The sequence below is a fragment of the Sceloporus occidentalis genome, unplaced genomic scaffold (assembly GCF_023333645.1).
Source record: "Sceloporus occidentalis isolate IW3139 unplaced genomic scaffold, rSceOcc1.0.p SCAF_1, whole genome shotgun sequence".
Classification (NCBI taxonomy): Eukaryota; Metazoa; Chordata; class Lepidosauria; order Squamata; family Phrynosomatidae; genus Sceloporus; species Sceloporus occidentalis.
Window position 1 is genome coordinate 38,815,938 of NW_028316981.1, and position 12,942 is coordinate 38,828,879.

The following is a 12,942-nucleotide window of genomic DNA, read 5'->3' on the forward strand; positions in this document are numbered from 1 at the left end:
TTAATTCGCTGTATGCTACCCTCTTTTATATCTTAGTTTTTGTATGTGTGTGAATGAGTGTTTTGTGTGCATGTTGATTTCCCTTTTAATCAATAAACTAAACTAATTTGGAACTTGCCTCTAGAATTCTTGAGTTTGCAGCTGATATACATAGGCTTTAGTCTCAGCTTTAGAATTGCCCAAAGTGGAAGTACATGTTGGAAATGTGGGAAACAAACCAGAACGTATTATCATATGTGGTGGACTTGTCCACGAATTAAAAAGTTTTGGAAGGAGGTTCATAAAACCATTCAAGATGTGTATAAAGTTAAAGTTAAATTTGAACCAGAAATCTTTTTATTAAATATGATTGAGGAGGCAGAGGCCAGGAAACATTTGAAGCCCATACTATACATGATTTCGACTGTGCGGATTACAATTGCAAAAGGTTGGGAAGGGGAGAAGGTACCGGAGATCAATGATTGGTTAATTAAAACTTTAGATACTGTGGAAATGGACAGGCTGACAATGCATCTAAGAGAAGAGGAGGTAGATCAAAAACAAAGTTGGGATCCACTGCTAAATTATTGTTCAGAAAGGTGGAGATGAAGAGATTAATAATGACAGAGATATCTAACAAAGACAGCTTTAAAGAGAACTAGAAGGACATATGTTGAGAACAGAAAAAAGTAAATAGAAGTATATGTGAACTGAAGCATAAAGTAGACATTTGAAATTTCAGGATAAATAATTGCACATTCCCTAAATGAAGCAAAAAGCAAGATATGGAATTGTGAGATGGGGAAGCAAAGGAAGAATAGAAATGAGGAATGCAGAATGATAGCTAAAGAACAATGACTGTTCTGTAATTAATAAGAGAAAGTGGAAGATCTATACAGGGAACTGGGGAGAAACGGGGGGGGAGGGGGAGGGAAACATCACAGGGTTGAAAATATGTATGGGAGAAATGCATGTAAATATCCTGTTTTGTGTTTTTTTAAAAATATTTCAGTACAAAAATTATTTTAAAAAAAATTGCCCAAAGTCTTTTTGCTGCTTCCTATCGAGGCAAAGCAATTCCCCCACTGAATACAATTGTGGGTACCCTCCCAGGATCCTAGCATTTTGGGTAATAGCTGTTAAAATGTCCCAGTTTCTCTCTTGTCTTCCCAATTTATCCTACAAAAGCAGCAAAGTGAATTCAAAGCACAAAAGTAGTTTGTGCTCAGTTAACTCAGCAGTGGGGAGGGGGGAAGATAGAGCAGATTCTTGCCCTTCTGTGTAGCCTCAGGCTAAAGCAAACTGCTACAGCTTTTCCTAGTTTGTGTGTTCTTTTGGACTGGAGCTCTGTGGTCAAAGTGATAAAGACCACAGATCTGATGTCAGAACTCCAAGATCAGTGCTGTCTTTTCCTTCACAGATACAATATAATGGCTGCTGGGATCCCAAGGGAAAGAAATTTCAGTAAGGCCTTTGATAAGGTCCACCATGACATTCTTGAAAACAAGCTGGTACAGTCAGCCCCCCTCATCCCTGAATTTTTTATCCATGGATTCAAGCATCCACGGCTTGAAAATATTCCAAAAAAGTATAAATTCCAAGTAGTAAACCTTGATTTCCCATGTTATATATAGGGGACACCATTTTGCTCTGCCATTATATTTAACGGGACCTGAGCATCTACGGATTTTGTTATCCACGGGTAGGGTTGCCATAAGTCAGGAGCTCCAAACTGGGACAAATGTAGGACAAGATTTACAAATGTAGGACACTTTTTTAAAATGGAGGACACGCCAAAAAATAATGATTTTTTAAAAAATGTTAATATAAATGCATGTTTCTTAGACATGGTCAAAATGGAGGACACTTTGTTATTTAATAACAAAAATAAAATAAAATAAAAAACCAAGGCTGGGTTGTATATATTTAAAAATAAAAAAAAACCTTTCCCTCCCCCTGGCCCAGAGGCCTATCCTCCTCTTTTGCCTCCTCCTCCTCCTCTTACTTCTTTGCCACCGGCACCGGCGCCGCCTCCTCCTCCTCCTTTGCCTCCTTTTCCTCCTCCTTTGCCACCTCCTCCTTTGCCTCCTCTTCCTCCTCCTTTGCCTCCTCTTCTTCCTCCTTTGCCTCCTCCTCCTTTGCCTCCTCTTCCTCCTCCTTTGCCTCCGCCTCCTCCTCCAAGGCTCCTGACACTGGACAATGGCAGACTGGGGCTGGAAACTAGGCCAGCCCCTGCTCGTCTGTCATTGGCCAGAAGGCTTAGGAGGTGAGCGCTGCCCCTTAAGCCCCGCGTGCGAGTGCACAAAAGGGGCGAGTGTGTGCTGCTGCTGGCCGTGGCCCAGGCAAGCGCTGTGGGCTGCGCAGCAGCTGCGCTGGGGGGAGGTGGAGGAGGAGCGGTGGAGGCAGAGGGCGGCACGGCACGGCCATGGAGGAGGAAGAGGAGGTGGGTGGCCGTCCAGCCGTGTTAGCGGCCGCGGTAATGGCCGCATGAGCATGCCCGTTCCGGAGGCTGGGCCCGGGACAAAGGCCGGAATTGGGGAGGAACCGGGCCGGGGCAGGCAGGGCCCCCCCAAAAGAGGGTTTGTCCCGGGGGGCGCCAGGATATGGCATCCCTATCCACGGGGGATCCTGGAACCAAACTCCAGCAGATAACAAGGTCCTACTGTAAAATGTGGGCTAGACAATGCGACTGTTAGGTGGATTTGTAATTGGTTGATTGGCCAAACCCAAAGGGAGCTGAGCAATGGCTCCTCTTCATCTTGGAGATAAGTAATCAGTGAGTGCCACAGGGTTCAGTCCAGTGCTATTCAACATCTTTATCAATGACTTCGATGAAAGAATAGAGGGCATGCTTAATGTTGAGAAGCTGGAGCATGTCCAGAGGAGGGCAACCATACTGGTGAAGGGTCTGGAAACCATGCCTTCTGAGGAGAGACTTAGGGAGTTGGGTATGTTTAGCCTAGAAAAGAGACAGTTAAGAGATGATATGATGGCCAATATTCAAAGGAGTGTCATATTGAGGATGGAGCAAGCTTGTTTTCTGTTGCTCCAGAGAATAGGACCCAGAGCAATGGATTCAAACTACAGGGAAAGAGATTCCACCTCAACATTAGGAAGAACTTCCTGCCAGTAGGAGCTGTTTGACAGTGAAACGTAGTTCCTCGGAGAGTGGTGGAGTCTCCTTCTTCGCGGGTCTTTAAACGGAGGCTCAAAGGCCATTTGTCAGGAGTGCTCTGATTGTGAGTTCCTGCATGGCAGGGGGGTTGGACTGAGTGGCCCTTGAGTTCTCTTCCAACGCTGATTCTATGATTCTATGAAATACAAATCCCTGCACCCATAGCCACCACTACCACACCAGGGCAGCCGCTCTTCAGTGTAGGCATCCTTCCTATGCAAATATATAAACATGTGTGCCCTCACACATCCCCCTGTACTCTCCCTGCCATGGAAGGAGAAAGAAGGGAAGATTGGAGCTGCAGTGACAGTATGTAGTGAGGAGATGCCCTATTAGAAGGATGGTCTTAAAACCTCTGAGTTCAGTCTGCTCTATTTTTGGTTCTGGCATCACTCTTTTAGAGATGCTGTTGAAAGTGAGGGGGAAAGATGTAAGAGCAAAGTAAGGGATTCATCACTGTGAAGCAAAATGCCACTTCAATAGGCAAGCATGGATGAAAGAATTGCTGCAGTAAAGATTATTCAAACAATTGACGTAACACCTCTTGAAAACTTCATACCCTCTGTGCACACTTAATTGGGAGAAGAGGCTACTGAAGTTAAGAAGTTACATAAGAAAGAATACATAAGGGTTACTATGAAACAAAATGCTTAAGGAAGGTGCATAATGTCCTGTTTCAGAGAATAGCAATCAGGCATCTATCAGAAATTAATTTTAATGATATGCTTTCTTGACTTTTGGCAAAGAAATAGATTGCAAGGAATGGTTCTCAGAAATGTGAGGTGGATCTTGTTCTCAGGTGGCATGGATTGGCATGTATGAACTACCTTTGTGAATTAGAGCTGTGTAACACAGCTAGTTAAGCAAACTGTGAGCCCATGGGGTACTTCTGGCAAGTCCACAAGCAAGATATGAAGGAGATAGTTATCCTCAGCCATTTTCACACAGTAAGTGGCAAACAGAGAGAAGAATGGTGTTCTGTTTATTTTCTGCACCATCACAACAATTTTGTCAGAGCCAAAAATGAGATGGGGACTGAGCCAACTGTGCCCTTCCTTCATTTGTGAATCTTGATGTCTTTATGCTGTGGCAGATTCAGAGCTTAGAAGAGTTACTTGTTTGGACTACAAATCCCAAAATGACACAATACCTCTAACTTTTTCCCATCTCATCTTCAACTGCCAAGGCCACACCTCTTGGAGCACCATGCACAGAGTAATGACAGATTTAGAACAGGCTACTATTAAACTAAGGAGACCTCAAGTGGCAGATCTCTAGATAGCTTTTCCACTGCCCTACCCAGGAATTTAGGATAGATCCCTGCTTATGAAAACAAATCAAGTTTTTTGGCAGCTAATAAATCAGTTGGCTTTTACTCGTAGAGGTAAACCCATTGCTAATTCAGTTTAATTTGAAGATTGGCACTGAACATTCTTAATAGCCCCAGGCAGAGATTAGATCTTATTGAGATTTGACTCTAAATAAATTAAGGTTGATTCAATGTATGCACCTGCTAAGAATTCAGGTATGCACACCACTTATAAAATAAAAGCCGAGACAAACATGTGGGTCCTCTCCTATTGGAATGGGAGCTACATAAATAAAAGGTAAGCAGTTATAATTTATGAACCACTCGTGAATGAATGGAGGAGCCATCCATTATTCCAATTTATATTTTATGGTGAATTGTTGGAATTACCTTTTTTGAACTATTTTAAACCTACTTTGACAAAAAATGCTATTCCCAATGCATTAGGCATAAGTATTCATTAGAGTAGTTCTGCAAATTAAACACACACACACACAATTTTCATGATCACTCTTTTAGTTTAGTTCCCTTTCGTTCTAGACAACAAGGAGCTTCCACATAGGCATGGCATATCTCCATTAATAGCATCATTTGTCATAAATTCAGCTTTGATTTAAGACAATGTTAATAGAATTGTCTTATAATTTAACAACAGCCCAGGCAGTGATGTTGCTACACTCAAGCACAACAGCAGTCTGTGTAGCCGTAGCTTTTCCTACGCAGTATCTTCTCCCAGATGTGATCAGTATTGTGAGGAACTGAGAAAACCAGGAGGCAGGATCGTTGGCAGCAAACTATTGGCATTGACCAGTTGGCACTTGCTAGCTGCAGACTAGGAAACCTAGGTGCTAGATATTCCACCATGGCAACCTTTGCTCAGATGGATGATCAGAGCTGCATGTTGAAACTGATTTGCAAAGACACCAGCTGGTATGTCTGCTAAAACACAGCTTGGTATGCACTACAAATTATCTATAGCTCTTGCACCCTGCAGCATATCCCATTCATTTCAATGGAAGTTCAGTCCTGGCAGACATGGGAGCTCTGGGTATGTATTGTTACAGCATCTGGACAATGTTTCTGTGTTAAGGAGAGGGCATCTCAGTGGTTTAGTTAAAGGTTTCATTAATGGGAGCTAATTGTACATATAGCATTTGGCTATCTGCAGAGGGCTATCTGCACTGCTTAGAAAGATGCTGGTTTTGACCTTTAAAGCCCTGAACAGCTTGGGTCCAGACTATCTGAAGGACTGTATCTCGCTATACAAGCCATCCCATGCACTAAGATCAGCAGGCGAGGGCTTTCACTCATCCCATCACCAGTGGTGTACCTATCTTTGGTGACATCTGGTGCAGGGGGTGGGACTTCCAGGGCCCCAGACATCTGGCATTGTTTCTTGGGTGGAGAACATCGTATGGCCCCAAGCAGCATATAGGGCTGGGGAGACCTGGTGTGCCCCCTAGATCCACTGGGTGGATCCAAGCGGTACCCACATTGGGCTGAGGAGACCTGGCGCAACCCCTAGAGCCCCTGGGCAGGCCCAAACAGTGCCTGCACAAGGCTGGGGAGACCCACTGTGGCCCCTAGGGCCCCAGACAGGGCCAAGGAGTGCCCCTACAGGGATAGGAAGACCTAGCATAGTCCCAAAGAGCTCCCAAGAGGAGCAAGACAGCACCAACAGGGGCAGGGAGTTGACCTGGTGTCACCCAGTGTGGTCCGCACCCCCAATGGTGAGGACTTGGGAGAGAGCCTTCTCTGTTGGCTGTTCCCAGACTGTGGTCAGGTCAACCCCCTCCCTGCTCTCTTTCCACCAGCAGCTGAAGACATTTTTATTTAGGCAGGCTTTTGGCGGATAGATTTTATTTGAGTAATGTGGGGTGCTGTTTTTAATATTTAATGATTTTTTAACTATCATGTTTTAGTCTATGTTTTAATGTTTTCAGTATTTAATTATTTTTTAACTTTTGTAATCAATGTTTTAGCTCTGTTGTTTTTTTTAATATATTGTAACTTGCCTTGAATCCCATTGTGGGAGAAAGGCAGGATATAAATCCTGGAAATAAATAAATTAATTAAAATAGTCATCATTTTTAAACCTATGGTCCCTATATTTACCGCATACCATGCAGCTGCGGACAAGTCTACATAGGGACCACCAAACGCAGTGTGCAAACAAGAATCAAGGAACACGAGAGGCACTGCAGACTGAGGCGCGTTACAGACCACCCAGAAGGGGCAGTTTCGCGCCTCTGCCGGTTGCTCCGCGAGGGAGCCGCAGGAGCTAAACCGTGTGGCTCCCTCGCGGAGCAAAAAGAAGCCCCAAAATGGCGGTTCTTTCCGCAGCGCCGATATGACGCTGCGAGGTGCCAATGGCGCACTCGCAGTGTCATATGCGCTGCACAACGTGCGGACGCAGTGCGTCCTCTACATAAAGATGGCGGCCCCCTTGTGGAACGGGTGCTGCCATTTTGTACGGACTCAGTCCGTATTAGGGTTGGGGCGTCCGGAAGGGACACCCCTTTCTAACCCTAATACAGACCCAGTCTATTGGCCTGTTTGTAACGGGCCTGAGTCAGCCAGAAAAATCAGCAGTAGCAGAACATGCCACAAACCATCCTGGGCATAAAATACTGTTTGAAAACACTGAAATTCTGGACCATGCCAACCACTACCATGTCAGGATGCACAGGGAAGCCATTGAAATCCACAAACACCTGGACAATTTCAACCAGAAAGACGAAACCCTTAAAGTGATCAAAATTTGGCTACCAGTCCTGAGGAACAGCAAAATAAGGACTCAGCAAATGCAAATGGAAAACCATTCAGAGTCAGGGGCCTTCCCAGCAGATAATGATCACCAATTAGCAGACACTAATCCTCTTTTGCATTAGCCTCCCAGCCTGAGGCCGGCCATCAGCACAGAACAATACACATGCAAATCACTCCTGCATTCCCAGGCTCACACAGTATATATACACCCAATTTTTCCAGCCAAAGCATTCTCTGAAGATGCCAGCCACAGATGCTGGCGAAACGTCAGAAAGAAACTCTGCTAGAACATGGCCACATAGCCCGAAAAACCCACAAAAAACTATAAGTTCATTAACATTACAGTATTTATGTACTGCAGAATAAAGAGTGAAATAATATCTTAAGTAGTAATTGGTATAATTGTATTTATTATTTAATATAAACATGTGTGTCTTGTCTCTGTACCCAATCTTGGAGCCAAGAGTCTAAAAACAGCCTTATGCAAAGAACAGCTTTAAACAGAGACCATAATGGGGATCCTGGTGATAGTGATGGCCTGGAATATGATGTCAGGTCACCCTAGCTGGTGGTTAGAAAAGAGTTTGAGGGGATCATAAAATCATAGAATCTTAGAGTTGGAAGAAACCACAAGTCTCTTTCAGTCCAATGCCCTGCCATGCAGGACTAAACAACTTTGATAAAATTACGAGCTTGGTAGATGAGGGGAATGCTGTGGATGTCGTGTATCTTGATTTCAGTAAGGCCTTTGACAAAGTTTCCCATGACATTCTTGCATACCAAGCTGAGTACAAGTGTCAGTGCATTCAATGAGGCCATAGCTGGAATTCTCAGGTGTGATCCTCCATAAGTTCCATTAAGGTCTTCACTTCATTTAGTCTTCACTTCATGTGAAAACCTTGGCACCATTGCCACAGCTAACAAAATGAACTTCAACAGGGAGAAATGTAAGGTACTGCACTTAGGGCAGAAAAATAAAATGCACAGATATAGAATGGGGGACACCTGGCTGAATGAAACTACATGTAAAAGGGATCTGGGAGTCCAAGTAGACCACAAGTTGAACATGAGTGAACAGTGCGATGCGGCAGCTAAAAAGGCCAATGCAATTTTAGGCTGCATCAATAAAAGTATAGTGTCTAGATCAAGAGAAGTAATAATGCCACTGTATTCTGCTTTGGTCAGGCCTCACCTGGAATAATGCGTCCAGTTCTGGGCACCACAATTCAAAAAGGACTGAGAAACTGGAGCGTGTCCAAAGGAGGGCGACTAAAATGGTGAAAGGTCTGGAAACCATGTCCTATGAGGAATGACTCAGGGAGCTGGGGATGTTTAGCCTGGAGAAGATTAGGAGGTGATATGATAGCCCTGTTTAAATATTTGAAAGGATGTCATATTGAGGAGGGAGCAAGCTTGTTTTCTGCTGCTCCAGAGAACATGACCCAGAACAATGGATGCAAGCTGAAGGAAAAGAGATTCCGCCTCAACATTAGGAGGAACTTCCTGACAGTAAGGGCTGTTCGACAGTGGAACACACTCCCTCGGAGTGTAGTGGAGTCTCCTTCCCTGGAGATCTTCAAACAGACGTTGGATGGCCATCTGTCGGGGATGCTTTGATTTGGATTTCCTGTAGGGCAGGGGGTTGGACTGGATGGCCCTTATGGTCTCTTCCAACTCTATGATTCTATGATTCTAAAGCACTCCTGAAAGATGCTCATCCAACCTCTGTTTAAGGATCTCCAAATATGGAGAGTCCATCACCCACCAGGGCAATTTATTCCACTGTCTAACAGCTCTTAAAATTGAGATATTCTTCCTAATGTTCGAGTGAAATTTCTTTCCTTGATAATTTGAATCTGCTCATTTCCACTACCGTCTCTGGAGCAGCAGAAAACAAGCTCCCTCCATTGTCTACATGGCATTCCTTCAGATATTTAAAGATAGCTATCATGTCGCCTCTCAGTTTTCTCTTCTCAGATCTAAGCATACCCAGCTTCTTAAACAATTCCTCATCACAGATTACAAATTCCAGAAGGTCCTAATTAGGCATGAGGGAAATTAGGTTTAGAGATGGTGATTTGCCCCCCATTATCCAGTGGGTTTCATAACTGGATGGGAATTTGAATCTGGGATTCCTAACCCCTAGCCTAATGACCACAATGATACATTGACCTAAAAGGAATGTGTCCAGCAGTGAGGCAGTCTTACCATGTAGCAAAGAGAAGCAAATCTGGCTGCTTCAGGCAGTAGAAGTAGAATGGAGCCCTGGTGGCGCAGTGGTTAAATGCCTGTACTGCAGCCATTCACTCAAGACCACAAGGTTGCGAGTTCAAGACCAGCAAAAGGGCCCAAGCTTGACTCAGGCTTGCATCCTTCCGAGGTCGCTAAAATGAGTACCCAGACTGTTGGGGGCAAATTAGCTTACTTGCTAATTAGCTTACTTGCTGTTCACCGCTATGATCTTTGGAATAGCGGTATATAAATAAAAAACAAATTATTAGAAGAGAGGAATTGTCTGAATGCACAGCAGAACTGATGCAGTTTGACACCAGCTTAACTGTTATGGTTCTATCCTATGGAAACCTGGGATTAGTAGTTTATTGTGGCCCCAGATCTCACTGACAAAGAAGGTTAAGTTTCTTGCAGAACTACAATTTCCAGAAATCCATAGCACTGAACCATGGCAGTTAAAGCAGTGTCAAGCTGCTTTATTTCTGCAGAGCAGATTAGACTCAAGGCTCTTTAGAGTGTTGGAAACTTGGAACTAATACAGAAGAACAATTTGCTTTAGGCAGCAAAGTGTCTTTGAGTTGGCACTGATGTCTAGGAGGAATCTTCATTTTAACCTTCATGGGAAGAAAATAAGTTTTAAGGCAGGTGTAGGTGTAGAGACAACAAAATGGCTCCAGAAGAACAGTACAGAGTGGCCGAACCTGCCTGGATCCTTTCTGTTCCTTTCCTTTTGTGCCATCCTCCTATAAATCATGATAAACTGGTTTTGGTTTTGGATTTTGATTCCTTTTTTGTTTGTTTTTAAAATTAATGTTTGGAAGAGGCTACCAATTTCCCAGTGACTAATCAACTAATAATTTGCTGTGAACTTACCTACACAACAAATAAATGAATGTAACACCCACAGCTATTCTGGTGTCAGCAGTGGGAAAGGATGGATTGGATGCTCCCACACACGGTATAAGCATGCAGCAAGGAATTATTATTATTATTATTATTATTATTATTATTATTATTTTACAAAAGGTAGAGATTTGCAATATATTTCAGAAGTGATATGGGTTGCACAGGTAAGGTTGCAGAGCAAAGAAGTGGCATACATTTCACACTATGTTTCACAACTGTGACTGGCAGTGAAATGTTGCATTGTGTATTACTCCTGTTTCAAATTAAAACAATCCACACAGACAGTTACTTGTAAAAACTAAATAATAAATACTTGCTGTAGTAGTTGCAAGGCCCAGAAAAGCAGGTATTATAGCTGTAACCATTACAGTTACATTTTTAGAAATTATAAGGGAGTAGTTACAGTAGCCCATAGTGGCAAAACTACTAAAAAGTATTTGGGCACATTAAAGACCAGCAATTTTATTTGACAGCTCTGGTCTAGCCTCAGTGAGCAAGATACAGGGAGCAGCAAATTTGCCACTCCCCATTGTACCATGGTGTGGCCCTTAGAGTAGTGAAAACAGATGAATTAGGTTTAAAAAAAAGCATTAGAATGGTACAAACTACCAGTGATGTAGACCCAATTTGATTGAGTTGGACTTAAGTTGCTTCAATGATTCAGTTCAGACTCAGCTTGGCAATAAATGACACCTTGACTTTACTCAACTTGAGGCTAGAATATTTTTAGTGATTGACTTGCTGGTGTCACTCACTTGAAGTAGTAGTCAAGATCCACCTCCAGAGTGCAGGACACATTTCTCAGAGGGGAACAGCAAATACATTGGGCAACAGGCTCGAGGCAGAAGGCTCCTTCTAAAGTATTTGATGTGCAACAGGGGTTGGCTGCTGGGTAGATCTTAACCCTCACCTCTAGCCCGTTGCCTAACGTGTTTCTGTTCCTCTCTGAAAAACATGCACCACCTCCTTTTTTCTGTTACAAGTTGGCTCCCAGACTTGAGACTGGAATTAAGACTTGAAAGTGTTTTGCAAGGACTTGAGACTGTGCTTGAGACTTGAAGGTACAGACTTCAGACTCGACTTGGGACTTGGATTAAAAGATTTGAATATATCACTGTAAACTGCTAGTATGAGGTGCAACACACACCTGATTGGTGACAGCACACACTCCCAATATCTATAAAAGTCAGTACAACACAATGATATAAGTGTCTTTCATTAAGTTACAATTTTACTGTAACTTACTTTTACCTTAGTTGTTCCAAGAAGTTATTAATTACAAGAAGTTTATTACTGGCAATGCATTCATGGAATCGTAGAATGCTATTGCTGAAATAAAAGAAGTGGAACATTTGCAGTGAGGTTGTGACTGGTTTTCCCAACTAATCCAAGTGCAATTTGGTGTGAGCAGTGTTACAATCAGAGGCAGACTGAGGCTTCGATATTCAATATAACTGAATAATACAAAAACAGTCCCTATACACACGCATATACACAATAACAATTGTCTATTAAATTTTACACATATGCACTGTCTTGAAAGTCCCATGCATCTAGTGAGCTAGTGCAGGTCTTGACTACAGGGCTCTTCTGTCTGTGTTGCTCAGCTGTACTGCAATATTTGGATGCAATCTTAAAGCCCTAAATAAACAATACTAAATAGATGCAATATAGAAATCCGACGACAAAGAATGTACCCCTGTTATTTCCTCTTAAAGACATAACTGAAAACACCACAATCTTATTCAAGGGGAAAAGGCCTACTTCCTAACCATGGGAACTGCAGCTCTTCTCCCCCTCCAGCAATCCTTCTCTTCCTGAACTCAAGTTGTAACTATAGCCCTTAACCTTGGGTTTCCCAGCCTACTGGGCTAAACCAATAACTCATAGGGATTACACCCACACTTTACTTTGTTACACCGCTAATGGCTGTAAAAGTGGGATCACTGTGTACCTTGGATGGGACATGTAGACCTGAGGGAAAATTCTTTCTGTGTAACTGTTGATAATTCCCTTCCAGCTGCAGCTGGCAGCATGTTTCAGCTGCAATTTGGGCTGGCTGTCTTGCCCCACACTTTTGCCTTCTTGTTCTGTTTCTCCTGCGGAAGAAGGCAGCAAAATCCCATGTTCAATTGGTGTGCTTGGAGTTCCAGTCTAATAGTGCTGGTAATCAAGAACAACTCATGGCCATTTGATGGAAGATGGTGAAGTCCAGTTTTAGGATTTCGAAAGAACACGAGAGTGGAGAAGGTCTTTCCACCGCCAATAAAGGAAAAAATAGGCATGGGGTGGGATCTGTAGAGCAATTCCTGCTGCCATTTGTTACATCATTCACAACACCACTGCTAGCTTGATCACAAGACATCTCCTCCTGTTAATGGGAAAATCTTCAGGACAGCATCTACATCATACAGGCTGAAGACAAAAGGATTCTCTAGGGCTGGCATGAATGTCTGTGGGATAATGAAACACTAGATATAACATTGTGTGTGTTCTAAGAATTCAGAGTCATCCTGAAGGCTATTCCTAAGTTTCTAAAGGAAGAGAAAATGTGAAGAAGCTGTGCCTATGG